The sequence below is a fragment of the Amblyomma mixtum genome, chromosome 1 (genome assembly GCF_055824585.1).
Source record: "Amblyomma mixtum isolate Tamu chromosome 1, ASM5582458v1, whole genome shotgun sequence".
NCBI lineage: Eukaryota > Metazoa > Arthropoda > Arachnida > Ixodida > Ixodidae > Amblyomma > Amblyomma mixtum.
The window spans coordinates 58,365,789-58,384,617 of NC_143012.1; positions in this window are offsets into that span (position 1 = coordinate 58,365,789).

Sequence of the window (18,829 nt, forward strand, 5' to 3'; positions counted from 1 at the left end):
TATCATATGGGCATTCAGGCACAAGAATGCGTTGCCCGAGCAAAAACAATGTGCCCCTCGTTCCCCTGTCAAATAATTCATTCCGAGGTGTTAGTTACACTTCTTCTTCTTTACCTCACAAAACTTAAAGCGATGCTTTCTTCCTCTTTTGAAGCGAACATCTTAACGAGGATAAGATCAAGCGAGAGTAAGGAAACAAGGAAAAAATAGAAACTTCAGCGAGATTTACGGGCGTTCTCAGAGCGAAAAAAGTTCGACTAGCGCGGACAGAACACCGATTCGTACGGAGCAGGCTAAGAGCAGCCTTTGGGTTGGAAGGAGCCTAAAAAAGACAGGGCTTAACACGTGACTTGTTAGTGCGCTTTCCCTAACAAATAGAAGCATGCCATGTAAAACTTAAAAGAAGCTCCCGGCTTGCGGCTGTTGGCGTTGCGCCGAGAAGTTATGGCTGGGGAAATGAAGGGAGGATGTTTGGGGAAAAGGGGAGGAGTGGAAGGACGGAGGAGCTCCGCAAGGCCGCAGGGGAAGGGAATTTTCTCCTCGCCTGGCATTCCTGTCGGCGAAATAATCCCTAGACCCCCGTTACATGCGCTTCACTTTCATGCGAGAAGTGTCAGCGTGTCAGCGCACATACTACTGACAGAGCAGAGTTGCTCTCCGATCTTGAACGCCTTTGTCCTAAATATGAAATAGTGTAGAGAATGCTATGCACAACTCGAGAATGTTTGTAAGCACATTTTCTTGAATGCGGTTATTTGCCATTCATTTTTGTATACTTCCGCTTTAGCCAATATATTTCCTGTTTTCAGATTTTTGAGGAGTATCTATATGAGTTCGTCAAATTTTAGGGGAATCCCCCAAGGTGGAGTAGGTTTGCAATAAGGGAGTAATTACTCATTGACATCCACCCCAGCGCAGCCATACAGCTACAAATGGAAGCTATCTACTCCAAAGCTATCAAGGTGGAGTAGATTTGTAGATAGCTTTGGAACAGATAGTTTCCCTTTGTAGCCTTATGGCTGCGCTCAGGTGGATATCAGTGAGTAATTACTCCCTTATTACAAGTTATTGATCAATTCGCTCTCGCCCTACCATAAGCTTGCCGTCCCGGTTAGCTCAGTTGGTAGAGTGATTGCTCCGGTGAACCGGTGGTCCCGGGTTCGAACCCCGGACCAGGACGAATTTTTCTTTAACTACGAGGTTTCTTAGGAAGCTGTATAGCATTCCTTTGTAGCCGTATGGCTGCACTCGAGTGGATGTCAATGAGTAATTACTCCCTTATTACCTATACGCATATGCATAGGGTTCTGATAGAACTAGTGCATTTAAAGACAATAGATTGCTGCTAACTGGATGCACTTCAGTAAATAGGAATGAATAAACATAAGGAGCTAGCTTCTTGATGCTCGTGTGGTCTCCCATGTGGCGGTCTGCGAAAAGTGTTTAACCTCTTTTCATTTTCCACACTGCAGGCCACTGCTCATGGAAGCGCAGTAGTTCAGATAACCGCGTGTGATAGTATTGCGAAAGAAATACTACGCTCATGAACGTCCTTTCGCGTAGCGGCGGCCGGTAGCCACGTTTGACCTTTAGAATGACCTCTGACGTCATACCAGGGTGAGAGATGGGCTACCAAGTCGAGTCGTCGCGCAGCGGCGGCCGGTAGCCACGCGTGACATTTAGAATAACCTCTGACGTCATGCAATGCCGAGTGACGTCACAGCGTGACGTCATACCAGGGTGAGAGATGGGCTACCAAGTCGAGTCGTCGCGAGTGGGCGGCCGGTAGCCACGCGTGATCTGTAGACGTAGCGCACTGCGTTCCTTCTGTTGGAGGCGCTGCGCTTTTGCTTTCGCAACCTACCAGGCTTAACCAAAGCTGAGCCCCCGCCAATTTTTTTCTCCTCCATCTATAACCCTTGAAGAGGGTGGTTTGCATCTTCCCGCTTCACATTCTCATTACCATTTTATTTCCCTGTAGAGAAATTTGGGCATCTAATAAAGAAATACCATCAGTGAAAATATTAAGAGAATTTAACAATATTCCAATGGAATTGAGATAACGTTTAGGTTTAGGTTTATGGGGTTTTAACGTCCCAAAGCGACTAAGGCTATGAGAGACGCCGTAGTGGAGGGCTCCGGAAATTTGGACCACCTGGGGTTCTTTAACGTGCACTGACATCGCACAGTACACGGGCCTCTAGAATTTCTCCTCCAAAGAAATTCTAGCCACCGCGGCCGGGATCGAACCCGCGTCTTTCGGGACAGCAGCCGAGCACCGTAACCGCTGAGCCACCGCGGCGGCCGGAATTGAGATAAAGAGGCCATGCTCGTGGCTTTGCACGCTGCTTCAAATGTATTTATTTGCGTTCACCCTGCAACCGTCTTCTGGAATACAATATTAATAAATCAATGAAATAAGTAAAAACTTAGAACATGAAAGGATCTTATGGTGAGCAAACATAAACGCAAACAACAGCGGTATCAGATATAAAAAAAAAATTATGTACGTTTTAACTACTGGACGGCAGCCGGAGAGCTGAGATCAGCTTCCAGGATCAACTGTGTTATCAGCCGAGCAGGGAACAGGTTTTTGTTCCTTTAGTGTCTGGCGAAAAAATAAAAACTGACTTCTTTCTGACGTCCTGTCTTCGAGTTGTTTCATATTACTCGCCGAATACCAACCAGCCCAATTATTACTGTATGGGTGCGTGCAAGTGGAGTTTGTTTATTTTATTGTAGTCAACACGAGGATATGTTTGCACCGGAGAAACGCACTCTTTCTATGAGAAACGCTGTAGTAAAGGGCTGTTTGTGAATTTACTCCATTTCGGGTTGTTTAACTTTCATTGGGCAAATTAATACCATCTTTTGCCTTGCTTTTCAGCGTAAAGACAAAGAATACTTTTAAATTATGCTGCGCCAATATCATTAACTGTAAAGAAAAAATTTTTGCATAGTCTTCAAGGATTTCATCTCATGACACATAGTTACGTAACAAGTTTAATGATTGATGAAAGCACTAAGTGAAGGGGGGGGGGGGGTAGAAAAGAGGAAGGTTTGGTTTGGTTTATGGGGTTTAACGTCCCAAAGCGACTAAGGCTATGAGAGACGCCGTAGTGGAGGGCTCCGGAAATTTCCACCACCTGGGGTTCCACACTGGGACCGCTCTAAATGGTCGGGGGCTTTTGTGCTTCGGCGACCCATCGGGCCAAGTCCACTGTCAGAAACTCTATCTACGGTAGCGAGCTGCGCAGAGCAGCCTCCCATCACTCCTGATGTCCTGACCCTTGCGACAGGAGCTTGGGTTTTCTCGGGCAATTCAGAAAGATGAAACACACTTAACGATCTTCTAGGTAAAAAGAAAAGCAACATACCCGTCTCCCTTCACATTTATGGTGCGAACTATGACGGCGCTGACTTAGCAAATAAATTTGATTGGCATTTCTTATCTCTCTTTCCACCAAAATCAAATGATGGTCCTCCTGAAGAAGCCCCAGTGTATTCAACCGGTAAACATAGTAATTCAATGTTTATGTTATCATGCACTCCGTCTGAAATAAGTAGCATTATTCACTCTTCACAGAGTAATAGTACCCCATGTATCGACGGCATATCTTCAGCCCTAATAAAGAAAGTAGCAGATGTCATTGCGATACCACTAGCACATATAATACATGTAATGTTCAAGGCAGTTACATTTCCACACTAGTTGAAAAAAGCTCGTGCCGCTGGCATTCATAAATGGGGCGATTTAATCGGCCGACCTCCATTCTTACAGTTTTTGCTAAGATTGCCGAACTTGCAATTAGCACAAGTGTTTCCCAATGTCTTGAAAAAAAACCATATTAACTCCAAGCAACAGTACGGATTTCAAAAAAAACAACAATTGTTGCCGCTTTCCTGGAAATTAAGGAAAAGCTATCTGTATACATAGAAAATAAACTGTTGACCGTTGGCGTACTTCTTGATATGAGAAAAGAGTTTTATTCGGTCAAAGATAAGATATTGCTGAAAAAGATTCAGTGTTATGGTATACGCGGCGTTCGTTTTTTAAGTAACTTTATTAATTTATTATTTATTTGTTATTTACATTTTTAAACTTTATTCTCTAGTTACCTTGACAACCGACTTGAAACAACCATCAGAAACAGTATTTCACCTGTGGTCACACAGATTGTGTCTGGTGCGCCACACGTCTCTGTTCTGAGACCGGATGGATGGAAAAAACTTTACATTGTTCTTATTGCATATTAATGCTATTGTTACGTTGCCCGAAAGGCTAGGCACAAGCAAGGGCGACCGGAGCGCAGAGCGAACACAGGAGGCACCGAACAATAGTGCGCGCACACCAGTCAGGCACTTCCTTCACATCATCTTCTGTGAATATCCGTTGCATGGCTCACGTCCGGAAAAACGCCGTCACGGTGTACTGGATGACGTTGAGGGGCATGGCGAGAGGCAGGCTTTCAGGCGAGAGACGTGGACGATATCACGGTGAAGGGGGCGGGAGGAAACGTGCGGGAAGGCCGGAGCGACCTCGTAAGTGACAGCAGTTAACTGGCGCAGGACACGGTACGGGCCAACATAACGGGACATAAGTTTTATTGCGAAAGCAATATTGCTAGCACTTTTCTGCCGTCGGTGGAGGTCGTTCCTTCGCTCCGGCGCAGCTGCGGCACACGACCACGTGACAGCGTGACGTCAGGACCAGAGGAAAGCAGGGGCCCCAACTCGTCTGTTCGGCCGTAGTCGTTCCTTCGTTAGGCGCGGAGGCTACCACGTGACGGCCTCCTCGGCCCGCCGCGTGAGGCGGGCCGAAGGGTAATTATTTAATTAATTAATTAATTAAATTTTAATTCATGCCCAACAAGAATCTATGAGTAGTGCGGAGCGATATAAGCGCAAGAGAAGAAAACGCCGTGCGGAAGAAACGCCGGAGCAGAAAGAAGAGCGGCCTGCTAAAAGAAGATTGCAGTATACAGCCAAGGAGAAAGAGCAGAGCATTGTGCTGATTCGAGACGGTGACATCGTGGCTCAGCGACGTGAAGAACAAGAGTTAAGAGTTGGCGAGTTCGAGTCTGCTACGCGTGAATTCGAGAAACGAAACTACCGGCAGAACCAAGCGCAGCCAGGTGTTACTGCTTTCGCAATCAGCCAGGCTTAACCAAGCTAAGCCTTCAGCCAATTTTTCGGAGAGGCCGACGCGGCGAGATGGGGACCAAAGCAAGACGCGGGAGCCAGGAGAGAGAGAGACTGTGCGGTGACGGCGGTTGTAGAACTCCTGCTGGGAGGCCTGCGAGGCGAGAAGTCGGGAGAGTGCAAGTTGACGGGCGTAGTCAGCACGGGCAATGGCGTCTTGGGCGTATTCAGAGGACGGAGCAGCAGGAGTAGGCAGTAGCGTGTCCGATGGCAATTGGGGCTCGCGGCCGTATAAAAGGTAAAAAGGGGAGTAACCGGCAGTATCATGGCGGGAAGAGTTTTATGCGAAGGTATACGGGAGAGCGAGGTCCCAGTCGCGGTGATCGGGGAAAACGTACATAGCAAGCATATCGGTCAGAGTGCGGTTGAGACGTTCAGTAAGTCCGTTTGTCTGCGGGTGATAGGCGGTGGTGAGCTTGTGCTTAGTAGAGCAGGACCGAAGAATGTCGTAGACAACCTTGGACAAAAGCAGCGGCCGCGGTCGGTAAGAAGTTGGTCGTATAGCAAAAAGTCCACAACATCTGTAGCTGTACTGGTTGGTAGTGCCCGCGTGATCGCGTAACGGGTGGCGTAGTCCGTGGCAACTGCAACCCATCTGTTGCCGGAGGTGGACTCTGGAAACGGACCCAGAAGATCTAAGCCGACGCGATGGAAAGGTTCTGGGGCACGTCAATAGGTTGAAGTGTACCAGCTGGGAGAGTAGCAGGGCGTTTCCGGCCCTGACACTCATCGCAGGCTGCAACATAGCGGCGTACGGAGCGGAACAGGCCGGGCCAAAAGAAGCGACGTCGCGCACGGTCGTATGTACGCGATACACCCAAAAGGCCAGCAGTGGGAAGATGATGGAGTTCATGAAGGATAGCAGGACGAAGTTGCTTGGGGACAACGAGTAGAAGGTTGGGACCATCCGGATTGAGGCTGCGGCGATACAAGATTCCGCCAGAGAGCACAAAGCGCCGCATCGAGGGATCAGACGGAGTGTAATTGAGGCGGTCGATAATTGATCGCAAATCGTCATCGCGACGCTGTTCTTCGCCCATGTTGGCAAGGACAGAGATAGAAAACAGGTCGGCTTTGGTGGTAGTGCCAGTCAAGTCACACTGGCCTATGGGGTAACGGGAGAGGCAGTCGGCATCTTGGTGTAACCTGCCAGACTTGTAAGTCACGGTGTAATCATACTCCTGCAGACGCAATGCCCACCTCCCAAGCCGCCCTGTAGGGTCCTTCAGAGAGGAGAGCCAACATAGCGCATGGTGGCCGGTTTTAACCGTAGAAGGGCGGCCGTATAAATAAGGACGGAATTTGCCAACTGCCCAGACAAGGGCCAAGCACTCACGTTCTGTGATGGAGTAATTGCGCTCGGGGGCAGAAAGCAGGCGGCTGGCATAGGCGATGACACGGTCCTGGCCGGATTGTCGTTGAGAGAGCACTGCGCCGATGGCGTAGCCACTGGCGTCAGTACGGACTTCGGTGGGTGCCGAAACATCAAAGTGCGCCAAAACTGGTGTGGTTAACTTTCGTCCAGCGGATGACATTGTAATCTATGCAGACGATACGAACGCATTTTTTGCAGGGCCAGATATTATTATTTTACAAGTAGCTTCCAACAGTTGGTTATTCCAGTTTGGTTAAAATGAAATAGATTAGAACAAATGTCAGGAAAATAAAGGGCATATCGTTCAGAGCGAAAAATTAGCGAATTCCTAATAGCTTCCAAATTCACTTCGGACAAACCCCGATAACTCGTGTTATCTCTACAATGTTCCTTGGAGTTATTTTTGAAGAGCATTTACCATGTAAAGAACACCTAGATTACGTCCGCACTAAAATGGCTTGCTCTGCTGGTATCCTAAACAAATTTCTCACAATTTTACCTTGAAGTTGCAAATTACAATCTTATTTATCTATAGTGATTTCGCATGTGCAATATGTTTTGCTGATTTGGGGTACGACTACCTAAACCAATCTTGATAAAGTACTGACTCTACAGAAAAGAGCTATACGAGCGATTGATAATTTACATGTAAGTGAAGCCACGGTAGCTTCCTTTCCCAATCATGCATTGCTTACCATCTCATCCGCTTACGATAAGAAACTTGCTAGTTATGTCTGAAACCTCATGAAAGCAAACAGAACGACTTTTCTAGCCACATAATTAATTGCCCAAATAGCATGCACTCTTGAGTACCCTCAATACCATGAATCCAAATTTCGTACAATCTACGGGTTCCAAAACCTAACGCCCGTAATTCCTCATACATCGAATACCTACCCTTACTTACTGAACTGTAGCTAAAAAATATGTCCGAGGCCAGATATAGGAAAACTGTTCCCGAATATTTCTGTTATAGATAATTGTAGTGTCTTCTCGACCTAATTCATGACAGTTGTGTTGTGCTTTGCATTATATACGACTTATCTCATCTTTTCGTAGCAACTATGTCTGCTGCATTGTATTTTGTATTACTTATGGAAATTTTGTACCACTGCCAAATGCCACTTTGTTCAATTTTACATGGGAAGGCCTCTGTCAGGCGTTTCTAGATGCCTTTAGGTTGCTCTCCCTCGATTTTCAGTCTGTGTGCTAGTCGAAACGAAAACAATAAATCAAATCAAATAAATCAAACATGATTAAAGTCAACTGGGGTGACAGGAGACCCTGGCAGTGACGGGAGGTTTCGCCGTGGGTTAGATAGACACAAAGAGGGGGAAAGGCAGGGATGTTAACCAGAAAGGTTTCCGTTTGGCTACCCTGCACTAGGGAAGGGAATGAGGGGATTAAAAAGGGAAGAGAGAACAGGAAGAAAAGGGAAGAGAGAACGGGAAACACAGTCACAAAAAAAAAAATACGGGGGGCACTTTGGCTTGTGTGTTTCAAGGCGAAAGCGTTTCCTGGCGCGCTGTTTGTTATTATTTACTTTTTATTTTTGCTTTTTTCTTGTTTTCTTGTTTTTTATTTTCATTTTCATCTTATTTTATTTTGTTTTTATTTCTGTTGATTTTCTTATTTTCATTTTCCTTTCTTGACTTTATTCATTTTATTTTATTCATGAAACCTATGCATTCACTAGATGCGCCTTTATTCATGTTGGAGCCTTGAGCCTTCGTGGCGGAGTGGTAGCGTCTCCTTTTCTAATGCCAAAGGCCCTGGTTCGATTCCCACCTTCTGTGCAGTTTCTTTTTAAGCAGTGACGCCGAAAGGCGGACAAATCTGCCGACGCGTCTGTCGACACGGCTGCCGACGCGTCTGCTAACGACAGTATGAGGCATTGAAGGCTTTCGCCTTAAAAAAAACAGTGCCTTTTACAGCCTTGATGGCAGTCAACTGTTATGGCCACGGACCGAGGATCTTGGCCTCTGTGAAAGGGCGACGATCAAGGCGGTCCAGAGCACAACGCATCTTACGTTTTTTTTTTATTCGCATACCCTAAAGGCCCTTTTCGGGCATTACATAGGGGGGGGGGAGGGGTGTACAGTTAGAAATAAAAAATTCTCCACACAGTTGCGCAAGCAAAACAAATCCGAAACCACAGGCAAAATCGGGGGGAAAAAAGAAGTAAAGAAAATTAGAAGTTGATAGGAGGCAAAAATGGAGGCTTCCTAATCCGAATTTATTTGTAAAAAACACTTTAATTTTTGCACAGTGGTTTATTTTAGGTTTAGTTTTTGCACAAGTTTCGTTCAAAAAGACAGGGAACTCAGACAAGAGATGAGTGATTGTCTCTTCACAGACACAGTTTACACTAGAAGGGCTGTCGGCCATCACGATCCGGAAATCATATTGATTTGTGAAGGGAACGCCGAACCATAGACGACACAGTAATGTTGCTTCACGACGCACTACATCACACGGAAGACGGAGGCGCAGTCCAGGGTCCAATGCCCTGAGGCGACGGTTGCAGAACTCTCCCGTGTTCCACGCTGAAAGTTTGAACTCCAGCCTCAAGGAACGAAGCCAAGACGTTGCGTCAGCTCTCGTTACAGGGATATTAACAGGGGTTCCGTTATTGTGGGCAGAACGGGCAGCTTCGTCGGCCTGGTGATTTCCACTTATACCGCAGTGGCCCCGCAACCACTGGAAAATCATGTCATGTCCTTTCAATGTGGCGTCATGGTACAGCTTGAGGATTTAGGCAACGAGTTTTTCGTATGACCCGCAGCGTAGTGCAGCTTGCAGGCCTTGAAGGGCTGCTTTAGAGTCGGTGAAAACTGTCCAATCATGTGCAGATTCCTGACTGATGAATTGAACTGCAGCCCGTAGGGCAGCTAGTTCTGCACCCGTTGGAGACGCGAGATAGGCAGTCCTCTGCTTCATTAAAATAGATCTGGCCGGTATCACCGCAGACTCGGCAAAACTTGTTGAAGTCACTGAACTATCTGTGTAGACATGTATGCGGTGTTTATGGTTAAAATGCAAATGATGCAGTGTCATTTGTTTAAGAGCAGGCAATGGTAAACCAGATTTTTCAGTAATTCCCGGAATAGAGAGGTGTGCCCGAGGTTCATGGATACTCCATATGGGTGAGCATGGTCTTCAAGCATGGGGGACTGCGAAGGAAGGTAGGCACGGTGAGATTGAATTACTTTTGCAAATGCAGTAAGTGGTCTGAGTACGGGAAGAGCTGCAAGATGACAATGGAGAAAAGGAAAGGGGTCGTGACTATGGCTATTCAGTCTTCGTCACAAAGCCTGGTCGCTTTTGGAAAGCGATTTTGCGGTGGAAGTTACATTAGGCGAGAATTTCTATAAAACAAGTTATATGAAACAATCAGGCCTGCTTCGCGTTCTATCACAGCGTTCTAGGAAGTGCTATAACAAAATGAACAAGGGAGGGGAAAACCTCAGGTTGCTTGAGCCAACGTTTCGACAAGGGGACTTGTCTTCGTCTGGGCAAAGCGTTCATCATTGGCAGGGATTAAATAGGGCCTTCGTTCCGAGGAGGAAGGAGGAAGTGCTATGTTATGCGAGATTAGACAAACGCGCTGTAAATGTGCTGCTTTATTAATGTGGGTAATTGTTATATCGGCCTAGTAAATATGCCATGAGCGCGAGAAAGCTCACTTCTGAGAGGATCTCTGCGCTAATCTGAAATGTTGATTGCACTACCAAGTTGTAATGCAATGGCTCATAATATTATGCGAGAATTTTCGGTTCATGCCATTTTCTCCTCCGATACATGTAAGTTTGAAAATCGAACATTTCATTTTATTTTGGCTTCCGTCTAGATTACTAGAAGGTAACCGCGTCTTGAAATGCAGACGTCAGAAATGGTGATACCAAGAATTAGGTTACATAAAACGAGCTTCCATCGTGGCCTCCGAAAATTCGCATGGATCATGATCCTACACTACAATTTCGGTGCAGTCTGGGATGTTTGCAATAATTCTCATCGGTGCCTAGAGCAGAGCACTGAAGAAATCCTTATAGAGTATCACCACGGGCACATTTAGCACCGCTTAATATCTTAGTATGTTGTTTCTGCAAGCAAATACTGTTCTATGAGTACATATGGTTTTCCTCGGATTCCATAAAACGGGGAGCTTTCGAATAATATTTCACGCTGGGCACAACTGAAGTCTTTCCCGAAGTCAAAAATAGGCCCTAAGTAAACTGTTTTACTTCAAGGTTGTGAAAATTTTTTTTTTCATGGTATGAATTAATCGAGTCTCCCATATCTCACCGCTCCTTAATCCGAACTGCTCCATCACTGTTAAGTTTTGCAAATACAGAAAAGCGGTTGTCTTCGTTTTTCCTTCAGGCCATAAGCAGCGTTCCCCGCAGGAATAGTTCGCACAGCTGCGCAGTAAGGGCATCACAAACCTACGACAATGCGCCGCGGTGGATCAGTGGTAAGGCGCTCGTCTACCGAGCCGGAGTACCCGGGTTCGAACCCAACCGCGGCGGCCGTGTTTCGATGGAAGCGAAACGCAAGAGGCGCCCGTGTGCTGTGCGATGTCAGTGCACGTTAAAGATGCCCAGGTGGTCGAAATTAATCCGGAGACCTCCACTACGGCACTGCTTTCTCTCTTTCTTCTTTCACTCCCACCTTCCTCCCATTCCCTTACGGCGCGGTTCAGGTGTCCGCCAAGATATGTGAGAGAGATACTGCGCCATTTCCTGTCCTCAAAAACCAATTTACCAGTTTTATGCGAATAAAGCAATCGCTAATTCGCGCCGCTGCGTGAAGAGGGCGCCAGGGACCCATGACGCGCTGCTGGATGCGACGCCGTTCTCTTTTCCACCTTCGTTTTCTTCTCGAAATCCTCACTAAACCGACGCCATCTAACGGAGAACAATGCTGGGGAACAAGCAATATGGGATAGCTCCACGAATAGCAAAGTTAAAGGTATCAGGCTCCGGCTGAAAAATTAGACGAGCTGCTGCTTCTACTTAAGCGCCACAATAAGTTGTCGCAAAGTGTAGTGGGCGAATAAGAAGGACCTTTGTCACTTTGTGCATCGTGCATGTGTGAAGTACCGTCTTTATGAAAAGTAACCAGGCTTCATGGTTTGCTTCAAGCTTGTATATCGGAGCCCTTGTGGCTTTCCTAAACATCAAAAGGTGTTGGAAGACAAGAAGACCCGCAGTCCTTACCTTTAACGACCACTTCAGCTTCAGCGAAGCTGCAAGAGCGATCTTGAAGCAAACCATGCAGCCTGGTTACTTTTGACAAAGACTGTACTTGCCACACGACACTGTAAGGCACAACCAGAAGGACGTTTTGGCTATTAAGATCGCTTTGGATGAAAGGATATATGTGGCTGTGTGTACAGGTATAAGAAGGGGATGAGGGTGGCTGCTCTCACGGAAACAAAAGGTGGTGTGTGAGCTACATTTTGCCAAGTAAAAAAGCAGTCAGAACATCGGGAAGTTTTTATTTTTTTTTAGGAAGACCGCTGAATCAAATCACAGAGACTGGCGATCATTTCTACTACAATTGTTTTCACTAGCCTCATTTTGGCTTTGGTGGACGTTTGGCCACGTGCGTATACTCATCGACCTTTCCGCGAAACTCCACTAAGAGACGAAGACGGCACCAATAGAACGCACTATTCTTCACAACAATAATTCGTGCGCCCACATTGCTTCACAAGTGGGAACACCACTCCCCCTCCCCATCTCTAAGTAGACACTCACACTGGCAAGAAAAATGTGGCGAAAAATGGCAGGGCTAAAGGCAGATGCCAAACAGTCAGTGCAAACCACTTAGAGGACGACAAATGCAGGTCCGTTCAAGCAGGCTGCGCTCGATGAGACTAGTTTACAGTCGATGACGTCGTGGGTCGCCTGGCTTCCTCCAGCGGTATGATGCACACACGACATCGACACACATAGGCGAAAGAACAACGCCGCCGCCAAGCACTCCCCTTCTGTTTTGCGCCCGCCTTTATATGATCTCCACGTCCGCTACTGCAGCGGAGCGCGTCGTCATCACTTTCCCTTTCCACGAGCTTTTGCTTTCCCTAACCTCCCCATTTCTCCCCGCCTTCCTCCGTTCCCTTTCGAACCATTAGCGTAATGGCTGGCGCGCCTAAATGCGGCAGATTACGCGTGTGTGCTGCGGAGAAAGCGAACGAAACTGCCCCGGCGAGCATTGCGAGAAGCGTGCCAGGGACCCGTACAAGACTACGATGGCGCGGAGAACTTGACCTTCCTTTCATCCCGTCTTCTCTCTCTTCCGTCTTTCATTTCCCCTTCTTCCCGCACGGTCACTTCTTTCTCTGAGCATCGCGTCGAGCGCAGCCAGCCAGCGATGTGAGGAGGTGGGCTCGGCCGTGTCACTTCAAAGTAGCGTCGTGGGTGAGGCAGTAGTTTGTAGAGCGGTGCGATGCATTTGCTCGTGCCTCGAATAGCCAATCAGAAAGAGGGAAGAGAAGAAGAAGAAAAACAAGAAGGGAAAATGGTGTTGCGTAGGGCGCTGAGCACATGACGGAAGCTGTCAGCCGGGCACTTGGCTTTTTGGATGCGAACTTCCTGTCCGCCGCTCATGCCAGCGGAGCTATTCGGCACTTTCCTTTCTTCCCCGCTTTGCTTTGGCGCCAGGGTCATTTATTCGTGCATCGTGGCTGTAAGAATTTGCCGGAATTTGTTTTCCTTATTTATCACTTTCTTTTCTCCACTTCCAAAAACGGCCGGCCATCCAAACCTTTGGTCTCTTCCGAACGAGATAAAAACCGGGCGTTGGCAAAAGTAATTTAAAGACGAGATCAAGTTTTCGCCTAGGCGACGACCGAATTTATATATATTTGGAAGAGAGGCGCTTCTCTGTAACGACTATTCCTTTATTTGCACTCAAGTCTTCGTGAAGCTAACAATGGAATCTGAATTGTCCTTTGGACTGCATTCTCTCGCGTTTTGTCCACTGCGCTTAGAATTAAAAATACACATGATAGAAACGCTAAAAACAAGAGCAAATGAAAATGTCGGGCCATTAGCCGGTAAGGAGGCTGGGAAGTAACAGAACAACTCCGAATTGTAAATGGCACTTCCCGTTCACAAATGTACGAGCGCGCCTCTTAGGAATTCCTTCAACGGCCATTTGGATCGCTATCAATAAACGCGTTCATTGAATGCGTCCAGAACTTCTCCAACCAAAGAGCGGTGCCTGCTATCGTTGCTTTGAGACGTACATAAGTGAACTTGGATGAAGAAATAATCATGAAGTTCAGCGTTCCCTCTGTAATACGAACTAGTCATTGCTCTGGCAAAACTATTCAGTATTTCATTCAGTAGAAAACCTGTTCACGTTTAGCCATGTTTAGTGAACAGAAAAATAGCCCCGCATGGATTTCAATATTAACAACTAAACAAAAATGTTTGCTGTTGATTGCTTCAGTGCCCGGTGACTTCCGTCGCTATAACCCTGATCATTTCCAGTGACTCTATCATTTCGGCCTTGTATATTAAAACAGTTATGCACTCTGCTGGATAAACTAAGGAGTGCAAAGCGGTAAACCATACCCAATAATTCTGAACAAAGGCCTTTTCGGGCCGGGTGCCGTTTATGAACGCAATTTTTTCATATAATATAAGATTTCGTTATAAGAATCAATCAAGTCGGTGGATTTCTAGCGACGTGAAGTGCACAAGAAGCATTCAATGTTATTCAAATATCAGTCAGACGCGACTTCCAAACAACAAGAGACGAGTTATGCAGCCTGTCTAAACGAAAACAATACTGAAGATAAAACGGCTCCTCCGTGGATTTAAGAATAAAAAAAAAATGTGAACCAGCTAAGAATTTCCTACGCGCCTCTTACTCGACGTGTGACATGGGCAGTTTTTCTTTTTTTCTATTGTATTACGAAACAAAGACAAAAGATATCCTGTGAAACCTGCCGCGATGATAGAAAGCAGAGCAGAGTAAAAACACGGGCCAGTTTTCGTCCGCGTTCTCCTCTCCTATCGAACACCGAGGCGACCTTCCCCGACCGGCGTCACCCTTGCTTGACAAGAGAAGAAAAGCACGCGATGGCGTTCTGGGCTGCCAACAGACCGACACAACAGCAATAAACGCACAGGGCGTTAATAATAAAACCGCGGCAGCGTTGTAACACGTTACAGCCGTCTCACGTCATAGGGTAGCGGCAGCTGTTTGGTCCCTCATACGTCGAGATAGAACAACCGCTGGGTTTATACGCCTTGCGTGCACTTTTTCTACCTCTCCTACCTTCTTCCCTTTCCCGCAGCTCCTTATTCTCCCTTCAGGGGAAGAAAGAAAAAAACCTTAGCACGGTGGATTTCGGTCCCATTCTTCTGTCCCATCTGCTTACAGTTATTTGTTTTTCCTCACCCTCGGTGATGCTTTCGTCCTTCGCTCTTTTTTTCTTTTTTGTCCCGAGGATCACCTGCTGTCTAAAGCCCATGCACGTGCTGAATCTGCAGCTTGCTGTGCCCGCATGCTTTTCGAAAGCGGATGCATTTTGGCACGATGTAGCTGAGTTTTGTCGAGCCAGAGCGGCGAGGATAATAGCGTTCTCGAAATTGTAAAAACTGATATGGCTATTAATAAACACCGGCTACAAGTCTCTAATTGCAGCTAGGCGCGCAACTGGACTAGTTAGAACGTTAATTATTGAAAAATAGTTAACAAGCTTACTCCTTAAGACAGTTCATCGGCCTTCCGGCTTTCTGAGCCACTGAGGCGGGTCGAAGTAACTTCAGCCATTTAAACGCTTTCCTGCGCTATATATATCAAGGTCAGTTTCTTTAAGTTAAGTATACTGAGGGGAATTTCAGCGCTTTCCATATCTTAAGGCTGCACAACAATATAAAATTGGAAGCAGGGATCAATGTAGGAAGTTTGGCCCACAAAAATCACTTTAACAACTAAGGTCTTGCAAAATATGCTGTTGGAAAACTGCGATTGTACTTTTCCTGCATTTTCCGCAAGACGGCGCTTACCCAGCCAGCATCCGTCTAGAGCGCTGGCAAGTCTGCCCTAAACGTATTTATCCAAAATGTCTTCTGGTTAGTCTCGGTAGCCCAACTTCCTACTCGTACAATGTGTGCGAACGGGCACCACGCCAAGGCCGCGAATACGCTGTTTCGCTATAAGACGCAGACATCAAAACAATTTACACACACAATACAGAGACTCGAGTTATAGTTCATCTCCGGCAGCTGTAAGCGACGAGCCGCTTCGGAGCACGAGGCAGCGGTACGGGAGCTGCTCGCCGACAGAGACTGCTGCTGGCGCCACGGCGTACCGAACGGGTATTCTCTGGTTATTGTTTGTTCCATTTGCAAAAAAAAAAAAAGAAGCAGCCGAGAACGGCTGCTGCACGTCTGCAGAGCCATGAACACTGTAACTGTATTGGCCACTAGGCAAAAACATGCACAAAAAATTAAGGAATGGGCTAAGCGAAATCGCGAATATGAACCTAGCTCTCCTAATAACTGCAGCTTCAAAGCGGGCGCCCAAAATAAAATTCTGCGTTGCATGGCAGCACAGAGAAAGGCTTCATTATGCTCACTGTTACTTTTTCGTGGACGCGTGGACTTCTCAGTCTGTCTTATCTAACAAAGATGCTGATGACAAAGGCAGCGAAATTAACCAGAAGTATGCCCGCCTAGAATTAAAGGGAGAAATATCTATTAAAGGTAAAAGTGAAGGAAACATTATCTGTGCAACGTTACTACCGTGTGAAAAAGTAAAGTCACTTGCTTTTTCACTTTTTCAGAATGAGTACTTACTTAGCGACCAATAATAATAATAATAATAATAATATGAGCGAGCAATAATAATTCGCAAAAGCAGATAATAAGAGGAGGAAATAACCGACAGGGGTCCAGTAATAAGCCTGGCACCAAGGAAAAGAAGTTAAAGTCCATTCGCCTTCTTACTAGCACTGCTTAAGGTAACGCGTCCTGATGACCTGCGGGTCTTATGCGGGGCAAATACACTACGCATTAATATTGCAAGCACAGTTCACGAGGCCCTCAACTCAAACATTGTTGAAGGCGTAGAACGTTAAGTTCTACTCCCAAGGACCCCCCCCCCCCCCCCCCCCCCCAACACTTCGCTCGTGACCAGGCACGCGGTTGAGGTGCCATAGGAGTGTACCATCTTCCTGAAATTCTTGCTGGTGCCAGAATACCACACTTCATGACATTTATTGTGATGGCTGTACTTCTCACACGTGCTTAATCTTAATTACGAATATTAGATTTTCTCTGCAATGACTGGCATTTGCCTCAGTATACTCGGTAGTCTCATCACATTCTTGTGCTTAGAACTGCAGCGTATGGGTCAAGATCGCCCTGTCAGCACTAACTTTCTTTGGGTGTCTGAAAGATGGATCGCGGAGGCAGTTAGGCGTCTGCGCTGGCATAGAAGCTAATCTAGTGAATAGCTCGGCACACACGAATCTGTCTTTCGACCACTGTCACCACTCCTATGCGATGGCTTAACATCTCGATGGCATCCATAGGCAGGCCGGAGAGGGCCGGGAGGATGAGAAAATTTCCCTCAGCCCATTGCGTCACGTCCCTTTCAGCCATATGGTGTATACCTAAGAGGCTATCTGTATTGATTCCAAGGTTTTGATGTAGTGCTTCGCAACCTCATCACTGCCGTGCAACTAGACCCGGAGTGCAGTCAGTTGTGACGTAAAAGAACGGCCGCGCTGTGACTAGGAAAGGGAGGGGGAGGGGGGGGGGATACTTTCTGAAGTTTGCACTCTGGCTGACCTTCTGCCCGTGGTTGCGTAACTGAACGACAGTGCCATCTCGTATCGTGAAACATGACCATTATTTACCGCCAATGTACGCGTTTCACTTCTAGAGTGCGGTTTCTAAAGGATTCTTTGTGGTCACTGATGTAGCCGTTCACTTATCTGATGCGATACGGCCGTCGTTGCAACGCCTAAAGCAACCAAGCCAGGAATTTGGTGAAGCGAAACAAGTGCATCGCAAGACTTTAATCTTGAATTTCCTTAAATATTACCCTTTGTTGGCACCAAACAGAGAAGTTTGAGAAAGTGTAGAGTGCGCGGCTTGGCCGCTAACAAACAGGGCACATATCAGAGGCGAGACATTCAGTGTTCGTTCCTCACAAAGCAAAAGCATCCGCTGTGATCGAGTGAACCAAGAACTGTCGACGCAATGAGGCACCAGAGTGGGTTTCCGCATCCCGTGCTCTTAAGCGGACTAAGACAAGTCACGCAGGTTTCTTCTGGGATGATTATCCACGATTGCACAGCCAGGACGGTAATTGTTAGAATACCGCATCGAGTTCCCGATCTCTTTCCTCACATCTGTCGGTCGCTGTTCGAATGCAAAATGAAATTGTTGAAATCTTTCCGGCCAAATATGTGGTTGTACGGGTTCGACGCATTGTGTCAACGTTATAATGCCTAGTTTGACCCGCCCCTATAATCAGGCGATTTGCAATTTTTCACTACTTCTACCTGTGTTGCTTTATATCCCTGAATAATTTTCTCTTTTTTTTGTTTATTTAATCTAACATGTCGCCATTTCCTCTGTTAGCGAAACCTACTGCGTTCCCTTCCTAAGACACACTCAGGGACGGTTCTGCCATTTCATGCTAATTTGTGAATTGCGCAGGAATCATTAATATCTGAGTGATCATGCGGAAAATGCGGTGCAGACGAAGGCTGCTGAGAGTTGCAAAAGAATATGAGTGCGACGCCAGATTTCCAGAGCGTGAGCGAGCGGCCCAGTCAAGGAACCGAAAACGACTCTTCTGAACGAGACGACATTTTTGACCAAGTCATGTACATGAGGCACCTGGGTTGCGAGTAGACCTGAGCTGCGGCCAAAAAAGAAGAGGAAATGAAGCTTCACATAAAAATAAATACGCCGCACTGCTTGCGCGGACCGAGTAAAGTAAAAAAAAAAGTTAAAAGGCCTCCTCAGACAAAATCACAGTGCGAAGCATATATTTCCTGGTTGTCGCCTCGTGACGGCATTCTGGGGACCAAACTTTGTTTCGCCGGGAAAGGAAAACGGAGGGAGGGAAGGGCAAAAAAAAACAGAAGCAAACAGCGTGTCTCAAATGTGAGATTATTTGCGTTCCTTCGGAATGGGGCGTGTTTTCCGCGTTTTGGTCGATGATGAGACGAAAAGAAAAAAACGCATTTCATCAAGAGAAAAAATACGCCGT